Consider the following 19,909-nt stretch of genomic DNA (forward strand, 5'->3'; position numbering starts at 1 on the left):
CCAATTAACTTACAAGCCTGTACGTCTTTGGAGTGTGGAAGGAAATCGAAGATAGAAACGTAGAAAATAGGTGCAGGAGTAGGCAATTTGGCCCTTCGAGCCAGCACCACCATTCAATATGATCATGGCTGATCATCCAGAATCGGTATCCCGTGCCTGCCTTTTCCCCATATCACTTGATTTCTTTAGCCTTAAGAGCTAAATCTAACTCTCTCTTGAATACTTCCAGTGAATTGGCCTTCACTGCCTTCTGTGGCAGAGTATTCCAGATTCACAACTCTTTGGATGAAAAAGTTTTTCCTCATCTCAGTCCTAAATGGCCTACCCCTTATCCTTAAACTGTGACCCTTGGTTCAGAACTCCCCCAACATCAGGAACATTCTTCCTGCATCTAGCCAGTCCAATCCCTTAAAAATTGCACATGTTTCCATTAGATCGTTTCTCATCCTTCTAAATTCCAGTGAATATAAGCCCAGTCGATCCCTTCTTTCATCATATGTCAGTCCCGCCATCCCAGGAATTAACCTAGTGCACCTATGCTGCACTCCCTCAATAGCATGAATGTCCTTCCTCAAATTAGACCAAAACTGCACACAATACTCCAGGTGCAGTCTCACCAGTGCCCTGTACAACTGCAGTAGGACCTCCTTGGTCCTATACTCAAATCCTCTTGCTATGAAGGCCAACATGCATTGGCTTTCTTCTCTGCCTGCTGTACCTGGAGAACTGGAAATGAGAAAAGACCAGAACCCAGTTAAGGTCAGGACAAATGCACAAATGGCCTTTAGCAAGGTGGTGCCCCGGTGGGTCCAATAAACTGAAGAGGGATACAATGTGGGGGGCTGAGGAACTGGCTAACCAGGTAGGGGGTAGGGAGGGGGCAAGGGGGGTTGGAAGGGATTGTAGGTGGAAGTTATTTAAAATTAGAGAATGGGTAAGCTGCCCAAGTAAATATGAGTTGCTGTTTCAACATTCATACTGCTGGGTTACCGTTCATACCACTGACCCGCTGAGTTACTCCAGCACTTTGCGTCTATCTTTGGTATAAACCAGCATCTGCTATATTTCTACATTTTAAACCTAAATCCTTTATTTCCAATCTTAGTGTGTGAATTAAACTCATTGTGTGTTGTGACTGTCGGCAGACCAATTCCCCTCCGGGGATGAATAAAGTGTATCATATGTTCTCACGATTCATTTATTGTCATTCAGTCTATTAACAAATATTTCAAAATGACCTTAAATCTGAGGCCAGTATAAACACCCTGTCAATCGCTTTTGTAATCTCGAAGGAGAGCAAATTGTTGATTCAGCAATCCTTAGTTCCAGGCAGCAAGAAAGAATATTTATGTATTGCAAGCCAAATGTGTATAGTATGTGCATAACACTTAACATACTGCCTCAATTCCACAAAGGAATTAATTTACCAATGTATACATTTTATATTGATCTTGGTGAACAATTAAGAGTAAATTTGGAATAACCAAAAATGTATTCTCTCTCACTCCTTGTGTATTGCCAGCTTTTACTTCCATGTGTGTGTGTGTGTGTGTGTGTGTGTGTGTGTGTGTGTGTGTGTGTGTGTGTGTGTGTGTGTGTGTGTGTGTGCGTGCGTGCGTGTGTGTGTGTGTGCGTGCGTGTGTGTGTGTGTGTGTGCGTGCATGTGTGTGTGTGTGTGCGTGTGTGTGTGTGTGTGTATATATATATTTAAAAAATATATACACATACACACATACCCATCAATATACAAATACATTGATAGACACGAATGGGTGATGTTTCGGGTCGAGACCCTTCTTCAGATCTACAAATAATATTGTATATCTGTGTTGTCCTGCATTTGCTGTAATTCTTTCTATCTGGCCTTATGTATTAGGGGGAGATGCTATCAAGTTTTTGCCAGATCATAAAAGATGGAATATTGGCACATTTGGATAGCAGTAACAGGATCAGTCCGAAGGGGAAACCATACTTGACTAATCTCTGGAATTTTTTGAGGATGTAACTAGGAAAATGGACAAGGGAGAGCCAGTGGGTGTAGTGTACCTGGACTTTCAGAAAGCATTTGATAAGGTCCCACATAGGAGATTAGTGTCAAAATTAGGGCACATGGTATTGGGGGTAGAGTGCTGACATGGATAGAAAATTGGTTGGCAGACAGGAAACAAAGAGTAGGGATTAATGGGGCCCTTTCAGAATGGCAGGCAGTGACTAGTGGGGTACCGCAAGGCTCGGTGCTGGAACTGCAACTATTTACAATATACATTAATGATTTAGATGAAGGGATTCAAAGTAACATTAGCAAATTGGCAGATGACACAAAGCTGGGTGGCAGTGTGAACTGCGAGGAGGATGCTATGAGAATGCAGAGTGACTTGGACAGGTTGGGTGAGTGGGCAGATGCGGTTTAATGTGGATAAATGTGAAGTTATCCATTTTGGTAGCAAAAACAGGAAGGCTGATGGTGTCAAGTTGGGAAAAGGGGAGGTACAACTTCTGCAGTTGTACAGGGCTCTAGTGAGAGTGTGGAGTTCAAATGATACTAAGATAGATGGTGTTGTGGATAATGAAGTAGATTTTCAAAGTCTACAGAGAGATTTAGGCCATTTGGAAGAGTGGGCTGAAAGATGGCAGATGGAGTTTAATGCTGATAAGTGTGAGGTGCTACATCTTGGTAGGACGTACCAAGTCAAAATAGGACGTACATGGTAAAGAAAGGAAAAAGGAGAAGGAGCCGAAGGCTAGGGGATGGGAGGGGACAGCAGGGGGACTGAGGAAGGGGAGGAGACAGCAAGGACTAACAAAATTGGGAGAATTCGATGTTCATGCCCCCAGGATGCAGACTCCCCAAGCGGAATATGAGGTGCTGTTCCTCCAATTTCCGGTGTTGCTCGCTGTGGCCATGGAGGAGACCCAGGACAGAGAGGTCGGAGACGGAGTGGGAGGGGGAATTGAAGTGCTGAGCCACCGGGAGGTCAGCTTGGTTATTGCGGACCGAGCGGAGGTGTTCGGTGAAACGATCGCCCAACCTCCGCTTGGCCTCACCGATATAGATCTGCTGACATCTAGAGCAGCGGATGCAATAGATGAGGTTGGAGGAGATGCAGGTAAACCTCTGTCGCACCTGGAACGACTGCTTGGGTCCTTGAACGGAGTCGAGGGGGGAGGTAAAGGGACAAGTGTTGCATCTCTTGCGGTTGCAAGGGAAAGTGCCCGGGGAGGGGGTGGTACGAGAGGGAAGGGAAGAATTGACAAGGGAGTTATGGAGGGAGCGGTCTTTGCGGAAGGCAGATATGGGGGGAGATGGGAAGATGTCAGAGCATTGAGTATAGAAGTTGGGATGTAATGTTAAAATTGTACAGGGCATTGGTGAGGCCAATTCTGGAGTATGGTGTACAATTCTGGTCGCCAAATTATAGGAAAGATGTCAACAAAATAGAGAGAGTACAGAGGAGATTTACTAGAAGTTGCCTGGGTTTCAGGACCTAAGTTACAGAGAAAGATAGGTGAACAAGATAGGTCTTTATTCTTTGGAGCGTAGAAGGTTAAGGGGGGACGATAGAGGTCTTTAAAATTATGAGAGGGATAGACAGAATTGACGCAGATAAGCTTTTTCCATTGAGAGTAGGGATGATTCAAACAAGAGGACATGATTTGAGAATTAAGGGACAAAAGTTTAGGGGTAACATGAGGGGGAACTTCTTTACTCAGAGAGGTAGCTGTGTGGAATGAGCTTCCAGTGGAAGTGGTGGAGGCAGGTTCGATTTTATCATTTAAAAATAAATTGGATAGGTATATGGATGGGAAAGGAATGGAGGGTTATGGTCTGAGTGCAGGTAGATGGGACTAGGGAAGAGTAAATGTTTGGCACGGACTAGAAGGGCCGAGATGGTTTGTTTCCGTGCTGTAATTGTTATATGGTTATATGGTTATATGGTTTTGTGTGCAGTTTTGGTCCCCTAATTTGAGGAAGGACAGCCTTGCTATTGAGGGAGTGCAGCGTAGGTTTACAAGGTTAATTCTCGGTATGGCGGGACTGTCATATGCTGAGAGAATGGAGCGACTGGGCTTGTATACTCTGGAATTTAGAAGGATGAGAGGGTATCTTATTGAAACATATAAGACTATTAAGGGTTTGGACATGCTGGAGGCAGGAGACATGTTCCCGATGTTGGGGGAGTCCAGAACCAGGGGCCACAGTTTAAGACTAAGGGGTATGGCATTTAGAACAGAGATGAGGAAACACTTTTTCACACAGAGAGTTGTGAGTCTCTGGAATTCTCTGATTCAGAGGGTGGTGGAGGCTGGTTCTCTTGATACTTTCAAGAGAGAGCTTGATAGGGTTCTTAAAGATAATGGAGTCAGGGGATATGGGGAGAAGGCAGGAACAGGGTACTGATTGTGGATGATCAGCCATGATCACATTGAATGGCAGTGCTGGCTCGAAGGGCCGAATGGCCTACTCCTGCGCCTATTGTCTATTGTCTATAATGTGCGGGGATCGCTGATCGGCATGGACTCGGTGGGCCGAAGGGCCTGTTTCCGCGCTGTATCTCTAAAGTTTATACTAAACTAAACTCGGAACCAAACTAAACTATTGCAACCCACACACACAATTACTGGCAACAGCACTGAGTGTTAGGGGGGGGGGCAAATACTGCACAAATAAATTTTTCAATTATTTTACCCAGAGGTTATACTTTCTATTATGTAAAATAATTTTCCTGATAGTTGTCACACTGGCAAGTGACCAGCCGCAATTAATGTAGGACAAGCTGGTGGAATTAGATCTCAGTTCCATTTTTGGGCTATTCAGAACTGGTGACACTTTGTTCTAATTTCCAAAAAGGCTCGAGTTATAACCTCTTGGACTCCGTGGGCCCAAGGCCCTGTTTCTAAACTAAACTACACTAAACTAATATCCAATAGTGCCAAAAATGTCCCCAACCAATTTTAAAATTGAAATTATCTACCTCCACCACCACCCTCGATTGAATTCTCGTTTTCATTGTTTTGTCCAAATGACCCGTCCTCAATGTCTCCTGCAGTCGGAAACTTTCCTCCCTTGTGTCAACAGCCCATGGCCAGCTTTGTATAACATTTGCATACCTCTTTATACAGGCCCCTATATTTATGTTAATATCATTAATATCCTTGATTCACAGCAAGGGACCAAGTGGAGCCCCACATGAAACCGCAAACTTCAACAGGCGCAATGTGGAGGAAGGAACTGCAGGAATGATCAGCCATGACCACATTGAATGGTGGTGCCGGCTCGAAGGGCCGAATGGCCTACTCCTGCACCTATTGTCTATTGTCTAGGTGGACACAAAATGCGGGAGAAACTCAGTGGGTCAGGCAGCATCTCTGGAGAAAGGGAATAGTTGACGTTTTGGGTCGAGACCCTCCTTGAGACTATCATTTCAGGTTGAGACCCTTCTTTAGACTGAAGGGTCTCTACCCAATATGCCACATATTCCTTTTCTCCAAAGGTGCTGAGTTCCCTCTGAGTTCCTCAAGCATTTTATTATAGCTGCTCACGGAAGTTGCAGGGAGAACGAATAAACTCCGTACAGACAGCACCCGTAGTCAGGATCGAACCTGGGTCTTTGGTGCTGTAAGGCAGCAAATCTACCGCCGCGCCACTGTGCCACCCTTTAGTTCTTTCCTAATTTCTGCTATAGCAGAATAAAGCACATATCCCAGTTATAGAGCTCCTGGAGTTACATGGTTGCTTAGTAATTAGAGCTTTCTCGTACTCCTAACCTTGTTTGCACTCCAATTCCAAACATATAAAAGTGTGACTTCTAACAAAGACAAACATGTCTTTGGTGACATGGCTTGTCTGAAGAACATGAACCTTTTGTATTAATCATCCCAATAACACTGAATCGTGAAATCTCCAACAGATTGGATCCAGTTTTACTACACAGCCCACCCTATAACTTTAAATAATGGGCCATAACCTAAATGATGATTTCTTGTTTACAACTCATCAAGAACTGGTATCTGGGACCGAGCCAAAAATAGAGTTTAATGGATTAAAAGACTGCTTGCATTGATTGCTTCTCAGTACTCCATTCAGTAGATGAACAGCACATTGTTTATGCATCAGTAGGCAGTTTATGGGCCATGTTCCAACAAATCATGATTCTAATCCGCACCATTTACGTTTGTGTATTGAGATGACCATGATGGTTATCAGAACCGAGTAGCAATTGGTCTTGCCTTTGGGTCAAATGATTACGTGTTCAAGCCCAACGTCAGAATAAAAATCTAGAGAACATGTTGCCTCATGAAACAACTCAAAATTCGCAAAGACTAAATCGTAATCTTCACTGGGATCATCGTTGAAAACATTAGCGATGCAGTGGTGCTGGTTTCCGATGGGAACGGTAACTGACGCACCGCATATCTCTGTCCTCCACAGGATTTTGGTGCGCGTGCCTTACAATGCTACGTATGACAGTGATCACAACTTCTACGGGAGTATGGATGGCCGTTGGCTCACTAGAAGTCCTGTTTAACGAATTTGCTCGAATTCTTTGAGGAAGTAACAACCCGGGTGGATAAAGGGGAACCGGTGGATGTGGTATACTTGGACTTCCAAAAGGCTTTTGACAAGGTGCCACATAAGAGACTATTGCTAAAAATAAAAAATTATGGAATTGGGGGTAATATATTAGCATGGGTAGAGGATTGGCTAACAAATAGGAAGCAGAGAGTGGGGATAAATGGTTCATACTCGGGATGGCAACCGGTAACTAGCGGGGTTCCGCAAGGGTCGGTGCTGGGACCCCAGTTGTTCACAATTTATATAAATGATTTGGAGGAGGGAACCAAGTGTAATATATCAAAATTTGCGGACGATACAAAAATGGGAGGAAAAGTAGGGGATGAGGAGGATAGGAAGAGTCTGCAAAAGGATATAGATAAGCTAGGTGAGTGGGCAACAACTTGGCAGATGAAGTTTAATACTAATAAATGTGAAGTCATTCACTTTGGGAAAAAAAATGATAGGGCAAGTTATTTTCTAAATGAGGAGGAGCTGCGTTGTAATGCAACGCAAAGGGATCTAGGGGTATTAGTACATGAATCACTAAAAGTTAGTATGCAGGTGCAGCAAGCAATCAGGAAGGCCAATGGAGTTTTGGCCTTTATTGCTAGGGGGATTGAGTATAAAAACACAGAGGTCTTGCTGCAGCTGTACACAGTATTAGTGAGACCACATTTGGAATACTGTGTACAGTTCTGGGGTCCATACTTAAGAAAGGATGTACTAGCCCTGGAGGCAGTGCAGCGAAGGTTTACAAGATTAATTCCTGCAATGAGGGGATTGACATATGAGGAAAGGTTAAGTAGGCTGGAACTCTACTCTTTGGAGTTTAGAAGAATGAGAGGCGATCTCATTGAAACATATAAGATCGTGAGGGGCCTTGATCGGGTGGATGCACCGAGGATGTTCCCAATGATCGGGGAAACTAGAACTAGGGGACATAGTTGCAGAATAAGGGGGGGCTCTTTTAAAACTGAGATGAGGAAGAACTTCTTCACCCAGAGGGTGGTTAATTTATGGAATTCACTGCCCCAGGGAGCAGTGGAAGCAGAAACTTTAAATATATTTAAGACTAAAATAGATGGTTTTTTAGCTGCCAAGGGGATAAGGGGCTACGGGGAGAGGGCAGGGATATGGACCTAGGTATGGTTAGTATAGTAAGACCTGAGTGATCTCCTGGACAAGTGTCGATCGCCTAGATTGGGGTCGGAGAGGAATTTCCCGGATTTTTTTCCCGAATTGGACCTGGGTTTTTATCCGGTTTTTTGCCTCCCCCAGGAGATCACGAGGTTTTTGGGGTGGAGAGGGGTGATAGCGGTATAAAGGGGAGGGTAGTGTCTTGTGTTCTGTGTCTTGTGTCTACTGTTTGTGGGTAAGTGTGTCTGTTTAGTGTTCAGCCATGAGCGAATGGCGGTGCGGGCTCGACGGACCTGGTGGTCTACTCTCGCACCTACTTTCTATGTTTCTATGTTTCTATCTGCCCTTTGACAGGTCTTGTTTTTGGTCATGTTGGGGGTCCACAGCCCTCTCCTCACCTGGCAAACCAGGTGGGGAGAAGGTTTAGCCGCCGACTATCTGACCATGGAGCAGGTAGCACGGGATTACACGGTACCTGTGGCAGGAGGAACTCCCCCCGACCTGACCTGGGATGTGAAAGGAGGAAAAGGGTTGGAAGAAACTACAGATGCTGGCCTATACCAAAGATAGACACAAAATGCTGGAGTAACTCAGCGGTTCAGGCTGCATATATGGAGGAAAGGAATAGGTGACGTTTTGGGTTAGAACCCTTCTTCAGACTGAAAGATAGAGGTGGGGTCATCAGATATATATATTGGAGAGACCAAGCGTAGACTTCACTGAACACTTATCCTCAGTCCGCCTTGGCCTATGCGATCTCCCTTTTGCCAAGCATTATAACTCCTCTTCTCTTTTCCATACTGACCTTTATCCCCTGGGCCTCCTCCACTGTCAGAGTGAGGCCACACACAAATTGAAGGAACAGCACCTCATATTTCACTTGGGCAGCTTACAAGCCAGCGTAATGTAAAAAAGTAAAGTAAAGTAAAGTAGCCTTTATTGTCATTCAGACCTTGCGGTCTGAACGAAATTTTGTTGCCTTGCAGTCCTACATATAGTAAAAAATGGCAAAAACACACACAAAAAACACAAATTAACATCCACCACAGTGAGTTGAATACTCCTCACTGTGATGGAAGGCAAAAGTCTTAAGTTTTTGTCTCTTTCCTTCTTATTCTCCCTCTGCGCCGAGGCGATCCAGGCTTCCGATGTTGTGACCCCGCCGGGCGATGGTAAGTAATGTCAGTCCCGCGGCTGAATCCAAGCTCCGCGAACGGGCCGATTCAGCTCCGCGGCCTGGGGTGGTCGAAGCCGCCGAAGCTGCGGCCCTCCAGTCCAGAGGACACAGCTGTTGTCGCAGGCGCTCCGCAGAACAGGTCACCAACCTGCGAGCTCCCGACGATGTCGTCCACCAGGCCCGCGGCCGGTCCTCCGAGGTCGGATCGCTGCTGCCGCTGCACGCTCCGAGGTCTGGTGGCCAAAGATCTTATAGCTCCGCTATAGGATCTTTGCTGGTGGCTGCTGCCGCAGTCGCTGCCCACTCCGGGGTCGGGTCGCCGCAGCCGCTGCCTGCGCCGAGTTCGGGTCGCCACTGTCGCTGCCCGCTCCGGGGTCGGGTCGCCACTGCCGCAGCTCCGAGGCCGCCAGCTCCACTATTAGGCCTCGGCGCAGGCGGAGACGGAGACGGGGGATACGACAAGAGAAGTCGCATCCCCCCGAAATAAGAGACCAAAACCATGTTTACTCCCCCCCACCCACACACATACACAATAAACCAAAAATGAACTCAAACAGGACAAAAGAACAACACAAAAAAGAAAAAAAAAGACGGACTGCAGGCGAGCCGCAGCTGCTAAGGCAGCGCCGCCATCTTGGATTTCTCTTGGAACGTGGATTTCTCTAATTTTAAGTAACTCCTGCATTACCTCATCCCCCGCACCCTATCTCCCCACCCCCAGACAAGTTGTTCTATCAGTTCCACTGTTCGCATCCTTGTATCCCTGTCGTTAGCGCACCTTCTCCAGCAACAAGGGCCATTATGGGCTCCATCCTTCCCGAGGTCATCTGTTGCCGGCCCTGAATTGTTCTGGTCTTTTCTCGCCTCCAATTAGCCACCCCCCCTGATTTCCCCTCCCAATTCCCCACCTCAACCTTTCAGTCTGACAAAGTGTCACCTATTCCTTGTCTCCAGAGGTGCTGCCTGACCCTCAGAGTTGAGGTTAGTTTAGAGATACAGCATGGAAACAGACACTTGGGCCCACCTAGTCTGCACCAATCAGCGATTCCCTCACACGAACACTATCCTACACACGCTTGGGTCAATTTACGTTTATACCAAGCCAATTAACATAAACTTGTACATCTTTGGGATGTGGGAGGAAACCAAAGATCTCGGAGAAAACCCACACAGGTCATGGGGAGAATGTACAAACTCCGTAAGGCAGCACCCAATAATCAGGATCGAACTTGGGTCTCTGGCGTTGTGAAGTAGTTGCTCTACCGCTGCGCCACCCCTTAAAAAATAGTGCCTGAACTATCCCAACAGCATCATAGTCTATGTCCCCTTTCGCTAATGACTTGTGACATGCTGACAGTGTCCCCACCAGCAGCACCAAATCATCTGATTTGCTGAGTAACAAATCCAGTCTTTAATGTGAGCTCCGGTGGAACAATTTGCTGAGCTTCAAGTCGAGTCCAGAACTATGAGGTCCCGTAGGACAATAGGGTCTTCCACAATACAATGTGGTCCACTTGCAGGGCTAGAACTAGATTTTGCCAGCCAGGCTTTGCTAATACCTCTGTCAAACAAGCAGATTGTGACATTTCAAAGAAAGATACTGGACATTCATCATTACCATTCAAGAGTCAAGAGTGTTTTATTGTCATATGATCCGAAACAGAAAATTAAATTCTTACTTGCAGCAGAACAACAGATCTGAGGAGGGGTCTCGACCTGAAACGTCACCCATTCTTTCTCTCCAGAGCTGCTGCCTGTCCGCTGTTACTCCAGCTTTTTCTATCTTCGGTTTAAACCAGCATTTGCAGTTCCTTCTTACACAACGGATCTGTAAGCATGCTTAAGAAGGAACTGCAGATGCTGGAAAATCGAAGTAGACAAAAATGCTGGAGAAACTCAGCGGGTGAGGCAGAATCTATGGAGCGAAGGAAATAGGCAACTTTTCGGGTCAAAACCCTTCTGTAAACATAGTAACATAATAAACAAGAACAAAACTCAGTATATATATAAAAACACAATAACAGTAGAGCAACAGTATATAGCTTGGAGAATATTTGGAGGTTGCAGTGCTTCATAGCCTAATGGTTGTGGGGAAGAAGCTGATCCTTAACCTGGACGTTACAGTTTTCAGGCTCCTATACCTTCTTTCCAATGGCAGGAGTGAAATGAGAACAAGGCCAGGGTGGTGTGGGTCTCTGATGATGCTGGCTGCCTTTTTGAGGCACCAACTCTTATAGTCTTTGATATTCTTATTGCTGCATTTCATTGGAGGTTGCAAGTTAAACCTTCCGATGTGTCATTTTGGTGAATGCATTAGTTTAATCATTGGTGATTAGTAATCCAATTCCCTGCTATCCTTCCCCTTGACCTACTATTGTTGTCTAGCTTAGCACAACACATGCCTCTGTCTGAAGCTTCACTGATTGCAACCTACAAGTATCTGCATGACTATGCCTTGGCTTCATCAGCAAGCTTGTTACATATTACATGTTACATATTAGCTTGGTTGAGGACAAGAGGCCTTTTGTTTCTGACATTGCTTATCATGTCATTTGGGCAGCACGGTGGTGCAGCGGTAGAGTTTCCTCCTTACAATGCAAGAGCCCGGGTTCGATCCTGACTACGGGTGCTGTCTGTACGGAGTAGATACGTTCTCCCCGTGACCGCATGGGTTTTCTCTTGGTGGTCCGGTTTCCTTTCACACGCCAAAGATGTGCAGGTTTGTCGATTAATTGTCTTCGGTAAAATTATAAATTGTCCCTAGTGTGTAGGATAGTGCTAGTATATGGGTAAACACTGGTTGGCATGGACTCGCTGGGCCGAAGGGCCTGTTTCCATGCTGTATCTCTAAACTAAAATAAACTAAACTCATATGTTGAATGAATGAATGAATAATGCGATGTAAAGCGCCTTGAGTATTAGAAAGGCGCTATATAAATCCCATCCATTATTATTATTATTATTATATGTTGCACTGACCTTTCAATTGCAACATATTGAGAGAAATAGATGGGGAGGAGGTGAGGAGGAAAAGATTTAATAGGAACTTGACGGGTAACTTTGTTACACAAAGGGTGGTGGGTGTATGGAACGGGCTGCCGAAGGAGGTAGTTGAGGCAGGTACTATCGCAACATTTAAGAAACATTTTGACAGGTACATGGATAGGAAAGGTTTAGAGGGATATGGGCTGAACGCAGACAGGTGGGACTAGTGTAGATGGGATATGTTGGCCAGCATGGGCAATTTGGGTCGTAGGGCCTGTTTCCATGCTAGATGACTCTATGACTCTGTTATTGTTAATGCAACTTTAATGAACCAGCCTTGTCACTACATCGTGTAGGAAGGAACTGCAGATGCTGGTTTACACAAAGCGCTGGAGTAACTCAGTGGGTCAGGCAGCATCTCTGGACAAAAAGGATCCAGATTCAGAGATCCAGAGATGCCGCCTGACCTGATATTATAACATTTTGTGTCTATCTTCTTGTTACTACATTGTTGATAGTGAGATGATCTGTTTACAAATTATTTTGCATGCATCAAATGCAAAATGAATTATGCCTTAAATTGAAAATGGTCACTGGATTCGTTCCATATCCCGTAAATATCAACCTAAAAAAAACTAGAAGTTGTGCAAATCTTTCAAATGATTTAATAACTTACAAATCTAACCACATTGGCAGTCTGAAGAAGGGTCTCGACCCGAAATGTCATCTATTCCTTTTCTTCATGAATGCCGCGTGACCCACTGAGTTACTCCAGCATTTTGTGTCTATCTTCGGTGTAAACCAGCCTCTGCAGTTCCTTCATACACATAGACACCTTTGATTGCTTGGTATAATGGCTACAAAATGAAGTTGACAGTATTGTTGGCAATAATGGGTCCCTCCCTGATGAACTCAATGCATTCCACGCCTGCTTTGAACAGAAGGTCAACGGGGAAAGAGTGTGGCACAGTGTCACACACCCCGCCACTCCATTACAGAAGCTCCCTGCGAGCCGCGGCCAAACCTCAACAACAGGCCCAGCTCACCCGTCGTGGAACTGGGAATCCACCTGGAGTCGTCCGAGGCTCGTCTCCTGCTGAGGAGACCGAGAAGAGGATCGGTGCCGTCACTATTCCACCACTCACCTGTTCCCCCAACACAACCCGTATTTAGTAATAGTATAGATAGATAGAAGATGGGCCAAATGCGGGTGTGGGACCAGTGTAGATGGGACATGTTGGTCAGCATGGTCAAGTAGGGCAGAAGGGGCTGTTTCCATGTTTTTCTGACTCTATAACTCTCTGACCTAAACCAATGACAAGATTCTCATGTCTGCTAGGTGTATACAGCTAGATGGCCAGAACTTCACCTGCAGAAGGTCGCAGTGGAGTTTTCCACAAGGATGTGAGCATGCCCTGTGTCTTTTCAGCACTCACCTGCTGCGGTAGGATCATGAAATGCAGTGGGAAGTCAGGAAAGTGAACGAAGGAGACATTCATCCCATTGAAGAGTGCTTGCCGCTGAAAGTGAAATGAAATGTTGCCGTTCTGTGTGCTTTCCTGAAGATATTGGGAAATTCATCCACCAATACCTGAAAATGAACCGAGTTAAAATGTTTCTGTCGAGCAAAAGCTGCAGGTTATTTATGGGCTCATGAGTTCAATGTGTGGATGCTTGCATTGGTGGGAGGCCACCAGTGGTGGCACATCCCAGTTGCCAAGGTGCCATCTATTCCTCACTGAAACCCAAGTAGATGGAATCATCTCTCTGTCGCCAGCGAACATTCTCCAATTTTAGGTTACGCCTGAAAACAACCCCCCTCCTGTTTTTCCATCACACCCAAACTTTCTTCCTTCCACTCCACTCCCTTGTAAGGTGCCACAGCGGCAGAGCTGCTGCCTTTCAGTGCCAGAGACCTGGGTTTGATCCTGGCTACGGGTGCTGTCTGTATGCAGTTGGTACATTCTCCCCATGACTGCATGGGTTTTCCCTGGGTGCTCCAGCCTCCTCCCACACTCCAAAGACCTATAGGTTTGTAGGATAATTTGGCTTTGGTAACATTCTAAATTGTCCCTAGTGTGTAGGATAGTGCATGTGTATGGGGATCATTTTTATTAGTTATTAGTTTTAGCAAACTGTGTATTTTTTTACTGTTTGAGTGAATTGGGAAACAAATTGAGTGAGTTGCGAAGATGCACAGTTGAGTGTTAGCAGATTGTCTATTTAGATAGCAGTACCATAGAGAGAATAGAACAGTGTTGTAGGATGATGTCTGTGTTATATGGTGATTATTTAACAGCAGTTATAGCTTGTTCCCTCAAGCTCCAGCTTCCCCTCTCTGGCAAAATGTATAGAAGTGTGAAAACTCACACCTCCAGATTCGGGGACAGTGTTTTATCTTCCCTGCTCTTATCAGACAACGGGAACCATCCTACCGCATCTAGGGAGCAGTCCTGAACTACTTGGTCACCCTCAAACTATCTTTGATCAAACTTGACTGGTTTTAACTTGCACTAAACGTTATTTCCTTATCACGTATCTGTACACTATGAATTTCTCGATTGTAATCATGTAATGTCTTTCCGATGACTGGTTAGCACACGACAAAAGCTTTTCACTGTGCCTCGGTAGATGTGACAATAAATTAAAAATAAACTAAAACTAAAAATGCTAAACTAAGCGTGGAAAATTGTGCTGCATGAATGAGCATTGGTGTGATTAGATGCACACCTGGCAATAGCTGAACAGTGGCAGTAATATAAATAGCACACAGATCTGCTGACTGTTCCCCAGTGGGAACACTTTCACCTGGAAATAATGGCTGACATGCATTAAATCACTTTTATGAAGAATGCATGTATAAAAACAGTTGCTAATGTATGTGCTCCCATATCAAATGTTTACTTCGGATGCATGAGCTGAAAAAGTTTTGACCCAGAATTTTACGATAAAATTATGCATTGTTCGTTCAACATTATTTTCTGGAATGTAAAAAGTACAAAGTGCCTATAAATTACACCACAGAAACAGGCAACTCAATCCAAAATCCCCATGATGGTAATTATATTCCAGAGGAGACTCCCTCTCTTTACTTTATATCTTTATTTTGATATAACAAAGCATTCTTTCTTTTTTTTTACCTCGTTTCCCATAAAATATATTTCACCTCAGCCACTCCATGCAGTGGCAAAAAATAATTTAGCATCATTTAAATCCTACAATTGTTTTTATTGTTCTGTCTGGGACATATGACAATATAACACTCTTGATTCTTATATCTAACTGAATAAAACGTGAAACAGACACAAAATGCTGGAGTAACTCAGCGGGAGAGGGCAAACTTTGAAACAATTGACTGGGCAGAGTACAGGCAAAGGCAAGTAAATGCAAAGCAATCCCATTAGACCCATTCCTCACTTATTTAATAGGAACCTGAGGGGTGGGAAAGGTGAATGCACAGAGTCTTTTATCCAGGGTAGGGGAATCAAGAACCAGACGATGTAGGTTTAAGGTGAGACTGTAAGTCTTTGGAGTGCATAGGTTTAATTGGCTTTTGTAAAACTGTAAATTGTCTCTAGTGTGTGGGACAGTGCTAGCGTACGGGATAATCACTAGTCGGCACAGACTCGGTGGGCCGAAGAGCCTGTTTCCACACTGTATCTCTAAAGACTGATTACTTGGTATTAATAACAATTTATTGTATTATTAATTATTGCATATCTATTTATTTATGTTATTTGTATGTGCTTGTGCTTGTAAAGCTGCAGGAAAAATTGCATTATTCTATTCCTGTTGCTTATAACAATTAAACACTCTTGCTCTCAAATAGCAGAGCAGGCTCGACACCTGAGTGACCTAATCCTGCCCTTAATATGCACATTCACATGAAGGTTGGGGTTATGTGTATAAATAAATATTCTGACAATTATTCAGTCACCCCCTTTTATTGCATGTACGAATTCCATTTGAGGAAAGCTGGAGTCAGTATGAAAATAATGCTCATATGAAAGATGATTAACATTAAAATTATGCATCATTCCTAAAATTTCATGAAATAGCAAAATCTGAATATTCAACTCCTTTAATACTAGTATCATGCAAACTAACCACAATTCTACATGCGCTTTCCTTTTATACTCAAAATAACCTTGTTTTTAAATTAGAGCTATTTGCTTCTGCTTAATTTTCATTAATTTCCATGCAAATTAAATTTGCTGCAGCGTCTGCAATAATATTCTGGGAGCAGATTTGTTTCTAGAGTAATCACTTCCAGATATGATAGTTTTGGTCTTGTTCTTCATGTGCAACAAATAAAAGTCCTGTCTCCCACATTCATGTGAGCATGTGTTACATTTTATAATGTAGAAACAAACAATTGCAGATGCTAGTTAATACACAAAAGGTCACAAAGTGCTGGAGTAACTCATCAGGCCAGGCAGCATCTCTGGAGAACACAGATGGGCGACGATTCGGGTCAAGATCCTTCTTCAGACTCCAGTCTAAAGGTGGGTCTTGACCTGAAACGTCCCCTATCCATGGCCGTCACCTGGCTGCTGAGTTACTCCAGCACTTTGCGTCATTTTAAAATTTATGATGGCAGCAGTGGGCAGATGCTTCGTCGTGCTATCGACCCGCTTAACATGAAGCAAATCCAAACACATTGATCTAAATGTGAGATCACTAGCACTGTAGCAGTGTAATGGACTGTTGTTTAAGAGTCTAATGGAAGCGTCAAAATGTGCAACTCTCAAGGGTTTAATTTGCTTGTCATGTTGCTATTATTGCGGACATGTTAATGCATTTTCACCAACTGAAGAATCATGAATATAGATAGTAGGAAACCTTTCCCTGTATCGGAAGGCCAGAGGCAAAAGGATTTAAAGTGAGGACTGAGAGGATTAAAGGGAATCTGAGAAATATTTGTTTCCAACCAGACTGTTGTTGCAATCTGAAATGCACTGCCTGGAAGATGGTGCACAGTAATCTCATAATATCTAGATGTGCATCTGAATCCCAAGGAATTAAAGGCTACAGATCAAGTGCAGGAAAACAGGATCAGTGCATTTGGGTACAAGAATGTGAGAATGGACATAATGGGTAGAATGGCCAGTTTCCTCGTTTAACCAGAAAGCGCAGAAAGAGGTTATTCGGCCTACTGAGTCCATGCCAACACTAGCACTATCCAACACACCAGGAACAATTTACAATTTTAACCAAAGCCAATTAACCTACAAACCTGTACATCTTTGGAGTGTGGGAGGAAGCCGGAGCACCCGGAGAAATCCCATACGACCACGGGGAGAATGTACAAAATCCGTACAGACAGCACTAGTAATCAAGATCGAACTCGATTCCCTGGCGCTGTGAGGCAGCAACTCTCCCACTAAGCCACTGTGCCACCTGGTGCACTATGGGTTCTGTGCTATTTCATTATAAGGCTATGACAAATAAATTGCCAACCACATTTCAATAGCAGAGGGAAAAAATACTAATCATTGCATTAAAGACGGCACTACAGAGTGAACTATGTGGCTCAGTAAACAACTGAGAGATTTCCTACATTTTTTTGTTGTTAAAATCAAACCACCATTCTGGTACATTCTCCATGCTTCACATGGTGCGATGCTTTCCACATTCAGGATATGAAAATGGCAGGCATAACAGTGATGGAAATAACCCATGCAGCACTGACTGATATGTGACAGAATATTAATTTTCCCCAGTGGTGCAGCGGTTTGGCCCACCGCACACTGACCGGCAATCACCCGTTCACACTAGTTCCATATTATACCACAATAGGGGGCAATTTTTACAGAGGCAAATGTGAAGGAGAAAGTGAAAACTCAAAAAATACAGCAGCTGAGGTCAGGATTGAACCTGTGTCTCTGGTACTGTGTCAAGAGAGAGTCAAGAGTCAGGAGTGTTTATTGTCATATGTCCCAGATAGAACAATGAAATTCTTATATACAGCAGAACAGCAACATAGTACATTGTAAACATTATAATAAACGAGAGAGAAAAACAAGTTCAGTGTGTATATATATGTGTACATGTAAATTGCTCGATCTAAGCTTCCCCCCAGTCTAGTTTCAGTCAAAAATCACTGCGTAAATCACTTGCGCATCTAAACTTTATTTTGACAAAACACAAATACAGTTCCCACTACTGTACCTAACCACCGCAGGTTCGATCCTCGTATCTGCCTGATCAAGCCCTCTTGGCCTCGCTCAAACAGAGACACTCCATAAAGTCACGCAGTCCTAAGCGCTCTCCCAGAAGATCGACGCAGGACCTTGTGGTGGCGGACTTTTATAGGTCCCCGGACCTCGAGGGGCCGAACCACATGGGGGTTGTCTCTTTACAATCCAATAATAGATATCGATTAACCCCATACATGACAGACATTTCCCTAACCCAATAATACAGTGGCTAATACAATCAACATCCAGCAAAATAAATCTTTGCAGCATTATTTACAATGTGAATGTCTGGTTTGCATTCATCCAATCCATTCTATGCATTTTGCACCTAATTGTCAGGGTCTGCAGATGTTCCCATTCTCTTCCTGCAGCTCTGATCTAGGCTCCAGGCCAACTAGCACCATTCTGCAGCTTGTCCCATTTCTACAGAAAGCACATTTAAATTGACCATATTGGCCTAGCAGCCCAGAAGCCTTTACTCAATTTTAGGGTCCTAGACTCCCCAATTTGGCCAGGATTAACATACACGCACACATATGTACACACCAAAAAAAACAATAATAGTGCAACAATAGTCTATGTAGTTCAGAGCTTATTTGAGGTTGTAGTGTTAAATGGTCGAAGGGCTGTCGGGAAGAAGCTGTTCCTGAACCTGGATGTTACCATTTTCAGGTTCCTGTACCTTCTTCCCGATGGCAGGGGTGCAGTGAGTGTGCGGCCAGCGTGGTGTGGGTCTCTGATTATGCTGGCTGCCTTTTTGAGGCAGCAATTTCTGTAAGTCCCCTCGATGGTGGGGAAGTCAGAGCTGGTGATGGACTGAGCAGTGTTCAAAACTTTTTGGCAGTTTTCTTCGCTCCTGGGCATTCAAGTTGCCGAACCAGCACGTGATGCAAGCAGTCAATGTGCTTTCCACTGTGAGGCAGCAGCTCCATTGTTCTTTGTATAAAAATCCAAAAATGACTGTGGCCATTATCAGACTAATAAATGCCCAGCAAATAGCCGTTCAGGAAAGCTTTCAACACTACTTGCTGCCTTTCAATGTAACGTGCCTCTTGAGGTTTCAACTACAATTTATGTGCAAATGGACAGAGCTGTCAACATTTTTTAAATGTTGCTGGTTCACATTAAGCCCAGCACTGCATTAGCAGGCAGGCGAACATCTGGAACAGCTGTGCATTATTGCGGTCGTTCTGACCGATTTTTAACAGCATCATTTTGTGAAATAAACAAATAAGAATTTTAAAAAATAATTCACTCCTTCACGGAAAATATTAACCGATTTTGCATTTGTCTTACAATTGTTTGCATGACCTCTGACTGTGAGTGTTCTCTCTGAGTTATGGGATATTAGTCCTGGGGGAAAGATTTCAGGGACTGTGTCAGGTCTCGGCCACGTATAACATTGCCTGAGCTGAACCTGCAGCAAACCGACCCCCTGCCTTGGAGAAATACTTGCTCATGGTAAAGATATTCGCATTTCACACCCAAGTCTTTCGGCAGATACTCTAAAGGATTTAAACAACTTGAGCAGGCTTGAATGGTGTGGAAGTGGTTGAGAACTGGAAGACACACCATCCTGGGATAATGAACAGGTTCTAATTTATAGATGTCCATTGTAGACATTAGACTTTAGAGATACAGCACGGAAACAGGCCTAGTGGCCCACCAAGTCTGTGTCGATCAGCGATCAGCCCGTACACTTGCACTATCCTACATACGAGGGATCATTTACAATTTTTTCCGATGCCAATCAACCTACAAACCGGAACTTCTCTGGAGTGTGGGAGGAAACTGGAACTTGAAGAAAACCCATGTGGTCACAGGGAGAATGTACAAAGTCTATACAGACAGCAC

The sequence above is a fragment of the Amblyraja radiata genome, chromosome 4 (assembly GCF_010909765.2).
Source record: "Amblyraja radiata isolate CabotCenter1 chromosome 4, sAmbRad1.1.pri, whole genome shotgun sequence".
NCBI lineage: Eukaryota > Metazoa > Chordata > Chondrichthyes > Rajiformes > Rajidae > Amblyraja > Amblyraja radiata.